Source organism: Telmatherina bonti (assembly GCF_933228915.1).
Source record: "Telmatherina bonti genome assembly, chromosome: 17".
In the NCBI taxonomy this organism is placed as follows: Eukaryota; Metazoa; Chordata; class Actinopteri; order Atheriniformes; family Telmatherinidae; genus Telmatherina; species Telmatherina bonti.
In genome coordinates, this window is record NC_136615.1 from 14387190 (window position 1) to 14401619 (window position 14430).

The following is a 14430-nucleotide window of genomic DNA, read 5'->3' on the forward strand; positions in this document are numbered from 1 at the left end:
ATTTCTCTTATACTATAAATCTGTCAGTGCCCGAAAGTTGCATAAAAATAATTATTTAAATAGCATTAATAGGTACAGAAGCAAAACAGAATTCTTTTTTTTTTTTTTTCTTTTTTTTTATTAAAATATTTTGCAATGAAATACAAATTCATATTTTTAAAGATACAGTTGAAATGGTATTTTTTCCCATAATTGTTATGCATTTATCATGGTACATACAAGAGTATTAGACTTCCTAATTCCAATAAATTATATCTATTTTTCCATTTTTTTAAAATCAAATTTTCCACAATATAAAAGGAAAACAGGTTTTATAGGGGAGACATTTCTTTCAGTCTTACTTGCACAAAGTGCTTTATGCTGTGCAAACATAATGTAATATCCCTCTCCGTCACTGAGATGCATCCTGCACTGACACTCTATCACCTCTTCTGCTTTTCCATACAGATCGCATTAAAGCAGGAACATCAAGGTCATCAGAGCTGCCCTTTTCACTCAGTTTCAACTGTGTTTAGTATTGTTTTTTGTCCCCAATTTATCTCATAGCAGATGTCTCTTCTAAAACACATCTTGAAGAGTCTTTGTGACTGAAAGAGGGTTCATTATGAGGGCATGCGTGGTAGAAGCTTCAAAGTCACTCAGATCTTTTCTTTTCGTCTTGTTGATGCAAAATTAAAATAAGCTGGTGGTGCAAAAATCCAAAATATAACATGTACTGTTTTAGATGACAGATTATCTTTGCTGTGGTTTATTTCAGAGAAACCGTTAGATTGGCTCATATTTCATGAATATTTTCTGATCATCCAAACTGAGAGCACACTGCCTGTGGTCTACTGCAGTATGACACCTAATACACAGAAAAATGTTACATAACCGATATGCACATGCAAACTGGTCCCCACATCTGTCTCCACCTATCACTTTGCTCATAACCTTACTTTTGTGATCAAACACTTGAATATTTCTCTGTGCCATACAATTCTGAGTTATAATGTTTGGCCTATCTAGCTGTGTTCCAACTACAATCTTGTTTTGAAATAAGAATGAATGAATAAAGTCCCTTGTGTGTGTGACTGGCAACTTTGTTGAGTATAATGAACTGTTATCTATTTAGCATTTTCAGCAATATTTCAATACAACTCATAATATTTGTATGCTGCACTGAAAAATTCATCTCTCAAATTAAGAGTTAATGCAGTCAATTAGCTGATAACAGAGGATAATTAATTTATACTGGCTGTTAATCATTTACCGTCATGTTAGATTAGAGGAGCTCTGACACTGCGAGTTTCTGGATTGATGACATTCCCCATGTTAGCACAGTTGGGTAAATGTAAAGAGAGTTGATTAGACCTAAGGAAATACTGTGAAAAGTAGAATTAGCATGCAGCGTGAGCCTGTTTTAGATGAGGCTGGATTATTCTGTGCTACAAAAAGCATACTGGGTAAGATAATTCCTTCTTTTTCATGTTATTTTTGCTTCTTTTTTTTCTCTCTATTTCTGGAAATATTTTATATAAATTGAATGCAAACTTATTTGATTGAAAACCCATTTGTGAATAAACATAACACGCTGATATATACTGTATAAAGCTTGAACTTCTATCATGAATGAACAGTATATTTATGTATATTTTATGCCAAAGTTGCACCGGTAATTTGCTGCGTTAGCACACAGTGAATAATGTGTTTGTTCTTAAACCTTGTATGTGATAGCCAGCGCTGACCTTACTAGTTGAGTGGATTATGTCCTTTGGTTTAATATTAATTTGTCATCTATCAGCATCTGTTTAGAATTTAAATGGAAATTACATTAATTGAAAAAAGGTATTGCATTTTAAATAACACGCGGCGACTCATCACCCTTTAACTTATACCATCAAGTCACCAGCTACTGTGAAGGGTCATCCTTTGTGATTCATCCATAAAACATATATTTAGTTAGAGTTTGGCACCTCATCAATGTTTTAAATACTAAAATTGTAATAGTTAACCAACCTGAATGACTTAGAATGGCTGATACAGTTTTACTGAAGCAGGCATGTCGCCACACCTGAAGGCCTCGCTCTTTCTCTAGCCTAAGCATCTAGCCTCACTTCATGCAACCACGGTTGTCCTGAGATCACTGAATTGGGCTGGATATTAGTGTAACTTCCCTGCGGAGTCCTTACTGCTGCTGAATTTGTTTTAATGAACACTACTGCAGAGAGTAACACCTGGAGTGAGAGGAAATTGGGGATGAGTTGGAGAGAGAGGGTTGTTATACATCCTCTTATTGAAAATATGAACAAGGAGGAAGAAGTAATGGGAGAAGGGAGGCAATGGGAATGAAAAAGTGTTGAAGAGGCAGAAACTTGGGGCTTTGTGGGGAGGTGGTTCCTGTTCTGTGGCCCCCCCACAGTGGCTCCAACCCCTGAAGGGTAATATGGACCTTTTTAGGGGATCTTTTTGTCTGTTGCGTGCATATGAGAACTAAAAAAAAAAACAAAAACAAAAAAACAAATCCTTTAGGATTAATGGAGACTTCATGCAGGATTTCTGGGTCATCTACCGGCACAATATGTTCAACACACAAAAGCCAGCAATGCACTTTTAACCTATTTGTGAAAGCATGTTGTTGTTTTTTTAATTCATACATGAGAATTATAAAAACACATTTTATCATAAACTGCCGGCTTTTATGCATGTCACGTGATAAATCTTTCACTTTAACGCCCTCACATATTAAAATGATTGAATGATTTGGGAAAAGCCTTGTAGAAGTAATTAAACCTTATGCACACACCAACACACATACTAACATAAAACACACATTAGTGTACAACTGCAACATTGGCTCTTTTATTACTCGGTCTTGTGTATTAAAGTTTAATTCCAGTGGGACGGTGGAATAGAGGATGCCTGGGGAAGACAAGTTGAGTTGGGATCATCCAGAGGACAAGGGTTAATATAATTATCCTACTAAAACCTTGAGACTGAAAGAACATCATTAGTCATAGCAAGGGAAGAGCTACCCAAGCCGCAGGCCAGGAGAGAGGCGAGGAGAGGAAGAACAGAGAAGGAGGAGAAGGGGGAAGGAGAGAAGGAGAGCTTCAAAACCCACCAGTGCACTTAACAAGACAATTAGCACAAGGACTGAAACTTGGGGGTCTTTGTTGGGTGAGCTGGGGGTGGGGGGGGTGGGGGGTAGTGTTTAACAGTACCATGAGAAGCACCAGCCATTGTTTCACCATTTTAGTAACAAGGACGTTTTCTGTGATAATGTCTCCATAAACCAGTTACTTGTGGTGAAATAGTTTAGATTCATATCCAAACTAAAAATATAATGGTACTCTTCTGAAGCAAAAAACTCAAGATTATTTTAAATGAATTAAAACAGTTCTGGTTTGTGCAGATTTACTATGAATTTGTGGTTGCCAAAGGACTGATCATATCTTATTAATAAAGGTAATTATGAGGATATCTTCAGACATTTTGTTTGATACAGCAATGACCCAAAAACTACAGCAGGTGGATTCACAGATCAGCTGTTTGGCTTCAGGCAGAAGGGTCAAATGTTGGGCCCATGGACTGGAAGTGGCCCACTAGAGGGTCCGATCTGACCCGCAGAATGACTTAGGTAATGTGAAAATGGCATAGAACTGCAATCTTTTAATAAACACTTTTTACATGAGGTTGGATTTTGTTTCCCTCCCCACCTTTAAGACTAGGCTGAAGACTTATCTTTTTGATAAGTCCTATAACTAAGGATGGTTAGCACCCCTTAGTTATGCTGCTATAGGTTTCCTGACACACTGAGCTTCTTTCTTTTTCTCTTTTACCCCCCCCAATAACAGTGTTGTATCATTAACATGTATGTCTCCTGTCTCAGCAGGTCTCCCTGCAGTTCCTGTTGTTTGTTGTCTTTCTGTCCTCTTCCCCCCACACAGCAGATGGCAAATGGCTGCCTGTCCTTGAGCCGGGTTCTGCCGGAGGTTTCCTTCCTGTTAAAAGGGAGTTTTTTCCTTCCCACTGTTGCCAGTGTGCTTGCTCAGGATGGGAGATTGAGTTGGACTCAACTCAATCTGTTGGTTTCCTTGTATAGGCTATTATGAATTGGCCTTCATTATGTTTTCCCCTCTGTCTGTAAAGCGTCTTGAGATGGCATTGGCGGGATTTGACGCTATATAAATAAAGTTGAATTGAATTGAATTGTTTATCTTCAAGTATAAGACGAATAAGTTGTTATATATGTTTCATTACATCTTTCTAACTTAAAATAGAAACCATTTTAGTTTCTATGATGAGGTGTTACAATTACAACACAGATTGGGAATGTAAGTACATTTAAAAGAACTTCTAGATCTTGAAAAGTTGCTATAATCATAAAGTGCAATACTGCTTTGTTCAAGTCTGTTTGCATGTATGTGTGCAAGTATTAAATGACACAAACCTTTAAACATAGTCCATAGGGTCATATATAATTACAAACATGAACTGGTAAAAGAATACCTGAAGAAATAAACAGATAAAATGAATCTAATATTCTAAACACTATTTCACTGGTGCATACAAATGCAAATCCTTGCTGGATGATACAACATGGCATACTGACTCCATACTTCTCTGGGCACCTCTCAAGGGCCAATGGTACTGCCCCCCATCTCAAATGTGAAACAGAAAGTTGCAGAAAGTTGCAAGGTGCAACTTTAAAGGGAAACAACTGAAAAATCTAATTGTGTAACAAATTTTCACTTGATTTATTTAGGAAAAATCAGGATTTCGGGGTTACATAGGATGGAAAAAATGTTTCCATCTCTCAGTTTACAGACACATATTTACAAAGTTATGTCATTGCCATGTAATATTTCTTTTCTTTTCTGGTACCCACATGTAAATTTTGTTTTACATGTGGAAACCAGCTGATGCATATTCGAAAAAGAAATGTTCCCCTTTCTTCTAGTATAGAATTGTAGCCAAGTTCTGGGTCTTCTTTATCCGATTTTGCAATCATGATGGCAAAAGTTTTCATTTGGTGAAAGTTTGAACTTGTGTTGGTTAGTTTACCATCAAAACTAATACAAGCCATCCAGATATAATAGTTGCCGTGTGCGTTTTAGTATTTGCTAAAATATACAAGGCCTTCAATGAAAAATCTGGATCAGAGCTGATGTTAGCTGAAGACCTGTATATACACAACACAGATTATGCTTATTTAAATGTGTGAGTTGTCTAGACCATATGCACTAATGCACCCCGTACAATAAAAAAAAAATTGATTTTTTAAAGGATAACAAGCTAGATTAGCAGTCTTCTATTTAGTTTTAAGTGTGTGTTGTCCAGTTTTCAAAACAGTTTTTGAAGTTGCAGTCTTTCTAAACATAGAGCAGTTTACTTTGCTTAAGCCTGAGGAAAATGTAATTAAAACAAGGAAGACAGTAATGTTTCTGAATAATTTTCACAAATACCTTTATCGTTACATGATGAAGTTTAACCTGTATTTGTGCAGCACGAACTATGGGTGTGTTTCCATTACACCTGGAATTGCACAAAAAAACTAAATAACGTAATAAAAAAAAACACTAATTGAAACACCTACATTTAAAAAAAAAATCTTTGCATGAGCCGCAATTTTTGTAAAATCTCATGAAGGGAATGAAATTTTACGAGGCTTGAGACTAATACGTTAAACACTGTTCAATGGAAACACCCGCAAATCCCAATTCTTGTTTGTCGAAACTTACAAACATCGCTTTTCAATGGAATGTAATGGAAACGCAACTAATGTTAAGAGACAACTTTTTTTAAGAATCATTTGTCTAACATGATATTTCTAAGACAGAATCATGGCGGTTTTTAATGTAGTCTTGCCTGAGGACCTGAGCACTGCCGGTTCGCCATATTGATTTCAGTTCTTTTGCAATCAGAGACAACTCCATCTTCTTCTAACCTTTTGATTTTATGTTTTGTAGATGATGGGCTGTTCAAAGTCTTTGCTGTGTTAGATGGAAAACATTATTCTCAAGTTGCTGCAAATTTCCGAACCTCTGCCAATCTTTACTACTAAGAGACTCTGCCTCTCCAAATGCTCTTTTTATATCATGTTATTGACCCTAAATAGTTGCTGTAGCTATGTCCTTATTATATCACTTTTCCTGGCTCTTGCTGCCCTTCAGTTTGCAGCTATCAAATAGAATATGGGGTAATATTTCACATGAAATTCTAAAGTATCTCACTTTGAATATTTAATGTGTTTCATCCCATTCTCTGGTGATTTGTTTATTTGGATTGAAAGCTCGCTGTCTGCCATTCTTCTGTAGCTCATGATGGGACAGCACTGCAGTAAAAGTAACTCTCCAACATCAAACACTGTCTGATGACTGTATGTGCCGGTATGTTTCTCATTAACAAACACATGAGCTTTTTTTTTCTGTCTAACATTCAGGCACTAGTTGATGAGTTGTTTATCGGATCCCATCAACGTGCTTGTAATGACAGAGACAGTCCCGCAGTAAAGATGGCAGTGCATCTTTGATCACACCATGCCTGTAATAATACTATGCTAATTAATGTGGCTGACTGAGAACAAGCCATCTTTCCAAGGACACCCTCACTACACCTCATGTTTTCCCATTTACAATTCCCAGCATGCTTTTCAGCTTTAAAGCACGCTAGCACTATCAAGAGATTTCCTCCTCTCCAGATGTAGGGTAAGGTACAGTGCAAGTACTTTATTTCTTTATTGTATATGTGTTTTTAAAAGGATATTTATGGGCTGGGTAAGAGGAAGGAGGGGGGGGGGGAAGAAAAAGACAAATCTATTCAAGAGGGCGGAGATGGAAAAAATATTCATCTGTGAAACAAAAAACAGGGAATGAAAGGAAAACAGGCAAAATTGCTGACTATAACTTTCTTCCCTTCTGAGAGGAAATAAAACTGTGATTATCAAATCAGTTACAACCATTGTGTCATAAATCAGCGCATATGAGAGGAGCAATGACACATTCCTCATTGCAGTTCTTCAGCTTTTTGCATGCCTTTCTTTTCTTGGGAGTGCTCATGAATGATTTAAAAAGCTATCTGTTTCTGAGCCTTGGCTGCCTTGAAGGGAGATAACTCAGATGGGAGGAGTCTACGCAGGCTGGGAGGGGCTAAATCTGAAGGTTTACTGTTTTGGGGAAAGCAGAGGAGCAGCCGCACCAAGTCTGGCTCGTGTAATTAATTCATGTAGGAGAAAAGAAAGGGGTTTTCTCATCCAGCAAATAGAAAGTTTTCAATTGTGTGGGTTGCTCTGTGGTGGTCGTGTGAAGCAGAGAATAATATTTACAGAGCATTGCACCTCACATCATCCATCACAAAATCACACACCCTAGCTAGTCCCCTGAAACTAGGAGTTAATCCATCATCTGCCTCCCTCTCTTTTCTCTCCTTTATCCTGGCATACACCTCCCATCCATTCACCTTCAGTGCGCAAAGGACAGGAAAGAAAACTTTGTAATTCAAAAATAGTCTAACAGCCTCCAAAGTCAAAGTCAGCCTAAAAAGCTAATCAAGACACAAAAAGACTGGAGGCCCTAATGAGAGCAGAGGAGAAACATTTGTTTCTTCTTGTTCTCCTGAGGAGAAGATGGACAAACCCAGAGGCCACAGAGATTCCTCAGTATCTGCCCTGTCATCCTCATTCATGCCTCCACTACAGCAATAAGCTTTTGTAACAGTAGGATTAGCTGCTGAGAGCCATTCAGTCTAATTGGTTCTTTCCCCCAGGATTCGATGCTGTTGCACGAGCACGGGCTGGGGTTATTAAAGGTTGGTGATTTGGAAATTTATACGAGATGTTTTCTACTGTTTGTTTTATTGTCTAGTTTTTATACTTAAAATAATTAGCTTCGTTCAGATTTCTGTTACTGATGCCTTCCAATGTGCTTCACTTCAGGTTTATCTAATAAAGCAAAAACTTGACCCTTGCAGTAAAGTAAAGACTGCTTCGAACCAAAAACATTAAACAAAAATTATGTTTTAATGGAAAACTGATGTTTAGGGTACTAGTAACATAATTAAATTCAGTCTGAGAATCACATCGGTTAGTCTGAAGGCTTATTTGATGCTAAAACTCTGCTCTGCATAGCTGGGAAACAATTCCTCAAACTAACCTCACATTCAGTAATGCTAATTACACCATCTGACAGGTGGATGACTATCCGAGACCCACCAGTTGTAGCAGAACACACAGGTGTGAAAAATATCTGGTATTTTTTCCCCCTTTTATTATTACATCCAGGACGCGAGTTGTGGTGGAGGGTAAACCTGGCAGATGCACTCATGCATGGGTCTCAGGAGATCCTGGAGTACATCTCTGCAGGATCAGTTGGACAGGATGGAGGTTTCACTGACCCATGTGGGCTGCCATCAAAGCAGCCTGTGTGAGGAAGTACAGGCTTTTTGAAGATTGTAGGACTCTTTGCTCAGATTTTATAGGGAGACTCACAGTTCCAGTTAGACCCTTGGGACTGTGAGTGGAGACCCACAGACTCAGAAAGCCCCATTTAAAATCCTGTTGGTCATTCAAGGTAGTATTTCTGTTGGCAGTGACAACTACAAGGAAAATGGAAGAAATGCATACTCTGTCAGCCCAAGAGGAGCTTTGCAAGCATAGGCTGCAAGATGGGAGACACTGTTGAATCTCTTACCACGTTTCATTATATATCAAACTCATGGCTGAAATGATTGAGCTGTATTGCCTGTTTTGCCAGCAAAGCAAAAGAAAGGGGCAACAATGGGTGCCACTTTGCCCTGGGACAGAAGCAAGAGTTGTACATCAGGCCTCTGGGGTGACCAACTGACATTTTTAGTGATTTAAGCAGGAATTGTGGTTGGACGATGTAAACTTTGACAGCAGGTCGACTGTCCCACTGGATCGCAGAGGTGAGGCTTAGAAAGACATTGAGTTTAATTATATTCATGCTAGGGTGGGTATTTCTTTTTGTTCTTGAAGGCCAAGCCAATTGTAATTATCTGACATTAACCTAATAAATAATGTTTTTACTGGGAATTTAGGCAATTGAAATCCAACGTATATGAGCATTCATGCCATTGTCGATATGAGAATAAATATATAAAATTCTAAAATATACATGCGTCTTGCTTTGCCATTCTGTTCTGTTCTCTATAAACAATGGAACTAATGCCGGTAGTCTATGGGACAATATAAGGAAAGACATATGTCACTATGAGGTATAAGTGCATTCACACTGCACTGTTAGAACAAAATCTGATCAGTCTGAGTTAAAATATTTAGGTCTTTTTCATGTCTTTTTCAGTTCAAGGTTTCCTAAAAGCAGGTGTAAAAATAAGGCCCTGTAGATCACTATGCATATAGAGAGCACAGATTTAATAAAGTTGGTGCATAAATGAGTCACAACTAACACAAGAGCGGAGTAATCAAACAGAGCCAAGAGGATTTCTTGCAAACTACTGCTTTTAAATAAAAATGTTTGATGTGTTTATTATATACAGAAACGGATCCCATCTTCTCTGTATTCTATGAACCAGAAATATTACCATTTGTTGGAGATTTACAAAGAACTTCTGCTGCACCGGCTCTCTTGATTAGAACCAGAAAACAAGGATGAACACTCAGAGAAACATGAAAGAAGTCATAAAAACTGCTTTCCCAGTCTTTCTCTACTCTTTCTAACATGTAATGGAAAGTTTTCTGTGCCGGTCTGTTCCAATCTGTGAAGCGATGGAGAGCTTAAATCTCTCAGCACATTAGCTCTATCAGCAGGGGACCAGGATGGCACTGAGAGAAACACAGACACATGACGGATAAACGAATCAAGCAGGCATGAAACAACACGACCATGTAAAAACACTCTGAATATCATTAACATTTGGATGGTTTACACCCTGCCAGGTCAGGCCTTAACTAATTTTCACCACTGGAAAATAATTAGTTGTTGGGAAGATATGGTGCTTTTAGACAAGACTGAGTCCACAAAGTGTAATTAGGGAATGAGTCCGGAGTTAAATCACTGTCCTGTTTACACTATTGAAAGCAACAGTATAAATAACAGTATGTTATTAATTCTTCCACATTTCAGCCAGTGTAATGGTTAGTCCAACACTTTGGTTCAGGATTACATATTACAATCTGTTTCTGTTGTTGTCTTTTCCCCAGTATGCACTTAATTCTCTTGTTTAGATTTATTTTCCTTCTCTGCATAACTTAAGCCATTCAAAGTTATCCCAAAAAATTAGCTGGCATTCACTCTTTTAAAGGCCTTTTTATTTGTATGATTTAGAGGTTGTTGGTTGGTGTATGAAAAAGTATAAAAAGTATGCATCGTCTTTTCAATTTGCCAATTATTAGTCAAGGAGCTGCTCCCTGATTGGTTGTTTCCACATTGCACAAATCCCTTGCCACACGTTTGATTTGCACCAAATTACTTTTTTCTCTTTTCCTGTTTGTATCTTTTCTCAGAGGCAGTTTTTTTTCTCAAACAAGACAAAATATTTTAAAAATATGGAATTTGTTGCATGTTACAATGGTAATTTATGTGGTGTAAAGTGGTACATCTGCTAAATTCTTTTTTACTTTTACACCTGACTCAGCTAACTGTCCCAGCAGAGTAGCAGACAGACTATTTGACTTCTCTTAAATGTCATATACCCCCCCATCAGCCAATCAAATCAAATTTAGAAGTCGACCAGCAGAGAACCTGATGCTGCTGCGATTAGGAGACAATAAAGACTCCGTCTATATCATCATCCTGCTCCATCTCCTTCCCTCCCTCTTGACCTTAATCCATTTAGTTGGCTTTTCCTGAGCTTGGAGCCATTCCTTTATTCCATTATAAAGACCCACTATATGACCCACTGCTTATTTGATTAAAAAAGGCCCAATCCATGACCCCATGTCTTATCCATAATGTAGACTACCAGCCTGCTATAGTCCATGCCGGAGTCCAGCTGGGCTGCTGACGGATGGGAAAGAGGCCATGGGCATGGAGAGATGGACCTACAATGAATGGTAAATTTGAGAGCCCTGCTTATGTCTGAAGCTTCCCGGCGAATATGATTTCACTGATGTAAATGATGATGGAGCTGAAGCTATTCTACTGTCTTTGATGCTTGGAGATAGCTTTCCCAAAGCCCATTGGTGATATGGAAATGTCCGTATCAACTGTTTGGATCCCATCTGTAAAATGATCAAAAAGCCCACAGCTTTCAAGACCCCAAAACACCTTCCTTAAAGTTTCTGTTGTTGGCAGTTCTTTCGCTCATTACTGTTAACCTTGGGAGAACTTTGCAACACTATGTGAGTGATGCTGAATCATGGGATATTCTGTTGACTTCGTCCAATTTAATTTAGCCTGTGCTCCCTTTGTTTCACCTTCTTTACTTTCTGCCCTCTTCAAAATCCTTGCTCCACCTCTGACTGCTCTTTCCCCTAAATGCCCTGTCACGACTTGCTCAAGATCCAGTTTGCTGAGTGTTTCACAAATCTAAATTTACAACCTTCCTCTCATCAAACTCAGCTTGCCAGTGTTTGCACTTAATGGCTTATCAGGTTACGTATTTATTGATAAAGCAGCACTATTTATCTGAGCACCTGACTTTGAGCATACCTGCGCCAGCTTTTTTAGACTCTGCCAATGCAGCGTCAGATGCAAGCCTCATCCCACAGAGGTAAACAGCTGCACAGATTGATGGGGGAAAAAACCTGTTCTGTTGTCTCTGCGCAGGCTCAATTTAGATCATTAGGAACAGTCAACTAATAATAATTCATTTTAACTGGGTTCAGTCAGAGAGCCACAGTCTGAGTCTTGAGGACATGCAATACGGCCAGGAAGTGACTACAAACCTATCTCCATCGATAACACCAGCATATCTCATTACAGTGGCGACCTGCGGTACACTGCCACTCGGTCTTGATCATATAAAATCCATTTCAGTGTGCTGTCCCCGCCGGAGCACCAGTGGAGTGGAATATTCATTATTCAAATTTTAAGCATTGGAAATCCCAATATGTTACTAAGGCCAGATGAGATGAGATGAAATAGCTTAGCCTTTTGTCCAGGGAACACTGACTAATCGTCTCGCTCCCCAGAATCAATTTCCCAGCCGTAAGCATCAGACACTCCTGATTGTACTGTATTGTGGAGGACCCCCCACCACTATCACCTAATACCCCTCCCGGCTGCCCAGAATAACTTATTGATTAGTGATAATGTTACGGGAGGTGTGGGTAGCCGGGGCGGAAGACGGACTGGCCTCAGTCATCTCCACAGGGCTAAATTTGGGTCCACTGTTACCAGATCCAACACATATTGACGCTATCACTAGCTGCCATCAGCACAGCTCTCTGGATGAGAAGCGTTTTCTGGAATCAGGTTTTTAGAAGGAAACTTCATTAGAGGGCTTACAATAAATGAGTAAAAAGAAAGGCTGAATGAGTCTGAATTGCAATGTATGGGTTGGCTTAATTAAAGTGGCACATAATGTGAAGATGCAGATTATTATACAAAGAATAAAGTATACATATTCTCTGATTTCATTTATTAAATTAGGATTTGGAGGTTTTGGCTTGATGATGGTTGGTTTCACCTGGGTATTGAGCTGATCTCACTCCCTCTGATTCTGTGCTGAGCCTGAAAAGTGGCTGTGATCAATACCTGCAGGCCCTCACCACGCTGCCAGAGGGCTATTTGTGTGTGTGTGTGTGTGTGTGTGTGTGTGTGTATGCTGCGTCAGCATCCACTCAGGACTTCATCAAACACCCCCCCACCTCACCCCACCACCCTTTTCCTCATGTGCAGACTCATATACAGACACCTACATTGCTCAACACCCTGCTCAAACAGATTTTAACTTTTCCCCCTTTCATGCACGGCAACCCTTTTCACACGTAGATGTTTGCACACACAAATTCATTCCTGTTTCCTCCCATCACACACCATCCCAACGAAGATGTTAAATACCATTCAAATGTCAGCCTGCCGTATTGATTGGAATAATAACTCTGAAAGGAAGGAGAGATGGCTTGTTGATGTTAAGCAGGTGCATGATGGGCCGAGCATCATTCATTGTCACAAAGTTGCTATGTAAGGGTTCCCAGCTCTCTAGCTGAATGTGGATGGAGGAGGGGGGTGGGGGTGGGATTGGTTACATTGACCCACCGAGGCCACGCATTTCTGTCATTAATCATTGTCCTCACAGGCCAGTGATGGGCAGACCAAGATTCATGTTGAGAGAGGGGTCATTTTGAAAGCCCTCAGATCACAGTGGCTGTGTGTGTGGATGTCAGGTCAGAGGGTACGCTCATCACCAGGTGATTTTTATTGTCTGTCATGTCTGAGTTCAGAAAAGACAGTGGAAATATTCAAATAAGTACTTCTGGAATGTAACCAAGTATACTGAAGAGAAACGCTGCAGATGACTACAGCAGTGAAGAGGTTGTTCTTTTATGAATATTCACTTTTCATCCTTTAAGTCAGTGATTCTCAAACTGGAGGGCATAGCGACAGGATGGGAAGGGGGTGGGGGCGAGCATGTGGGATTGGGGGAATGTGGAACATACTAATGTTTTGACAACTCTGGCTCTTAGCAACACTCTGGTTCACACGCTCAATCAGTTGGTGGCAGTAATGCGTCTATTAGATTTTTTTGCCAACTGCCTGGAAAAGCATCAAGAAAAACTAAACCACTGCTCAGACTCCTTTTGGTTTAAAAACGGCAAACTGTGCTTCCATGGTGACCAGCAGAGAGAGAGAAAGCTGAAGACAGAAAGAGAAAGAGATGGAGGAACGGGTTACTGGGATGGAAGAAGCTGGATATCTTGTTTCTTGTTTGTAAAGTAAATGTGTTAAAAAGAATTTTTCATGTGAGTGGAAATCATATCTGACCCCATAAAATGTTCAATTTATTTATTAGACTGTACTTATACATTTTCTCTTGAGGAATTTGTCAACCTGTTTGTTTCCACATTGGTTCATCTGCCATCATTTGTGCTATAAATAAATAAATGATAATAATAATACATTTTATTAAACATCCATGAAAAAGATGCATGATTGGCAAGGAAAATATAGTGATTATGATAAATACGTGATTTTGAACACACAGGTTGAATCTGGATTTAAAGATGGCGAGATTGTCAGAGTTCTGAATATCTGGTGGAAGAAAGTTCCAGAGCTGGGGAGCAGAGTGGCTGATGACTCTGTTCCCCATAGTGCAGAGGGAGGCAAGGGGCACGGTGAGGTATCTGGAGGATGAAGATCTAAGAGAACAGGATGAGGTAGCGATGTGGAGAATGCCAGACAGATATGGCGGAAGGCGGTTATGGATGGGCTTGGAGGAAGCAAAGTAGTTTAAAATGGATACGGGGGTTTAGTCGTGATTTGAGCAGCAGAGTTCTAAACCAGTTTAAGCTTATAGATGGACTTTCTA

General features: G+C 39.3%; 1 protein-coding gene across 1 annotated transcript in view; it reads right to left on the minus strand.

The window, feature by feature from the left end:
• Positions 1 to 14430, minus strand: part of ntng2b (netrin g2b) — a gene marked incomplete at both ends in the record, with an annotated part of 72744 nt that overhangs the window by 43734 nt on the left and 14580 nt on the right. The gene's annotated exons all lie outside the window — the stretch shown is intronic.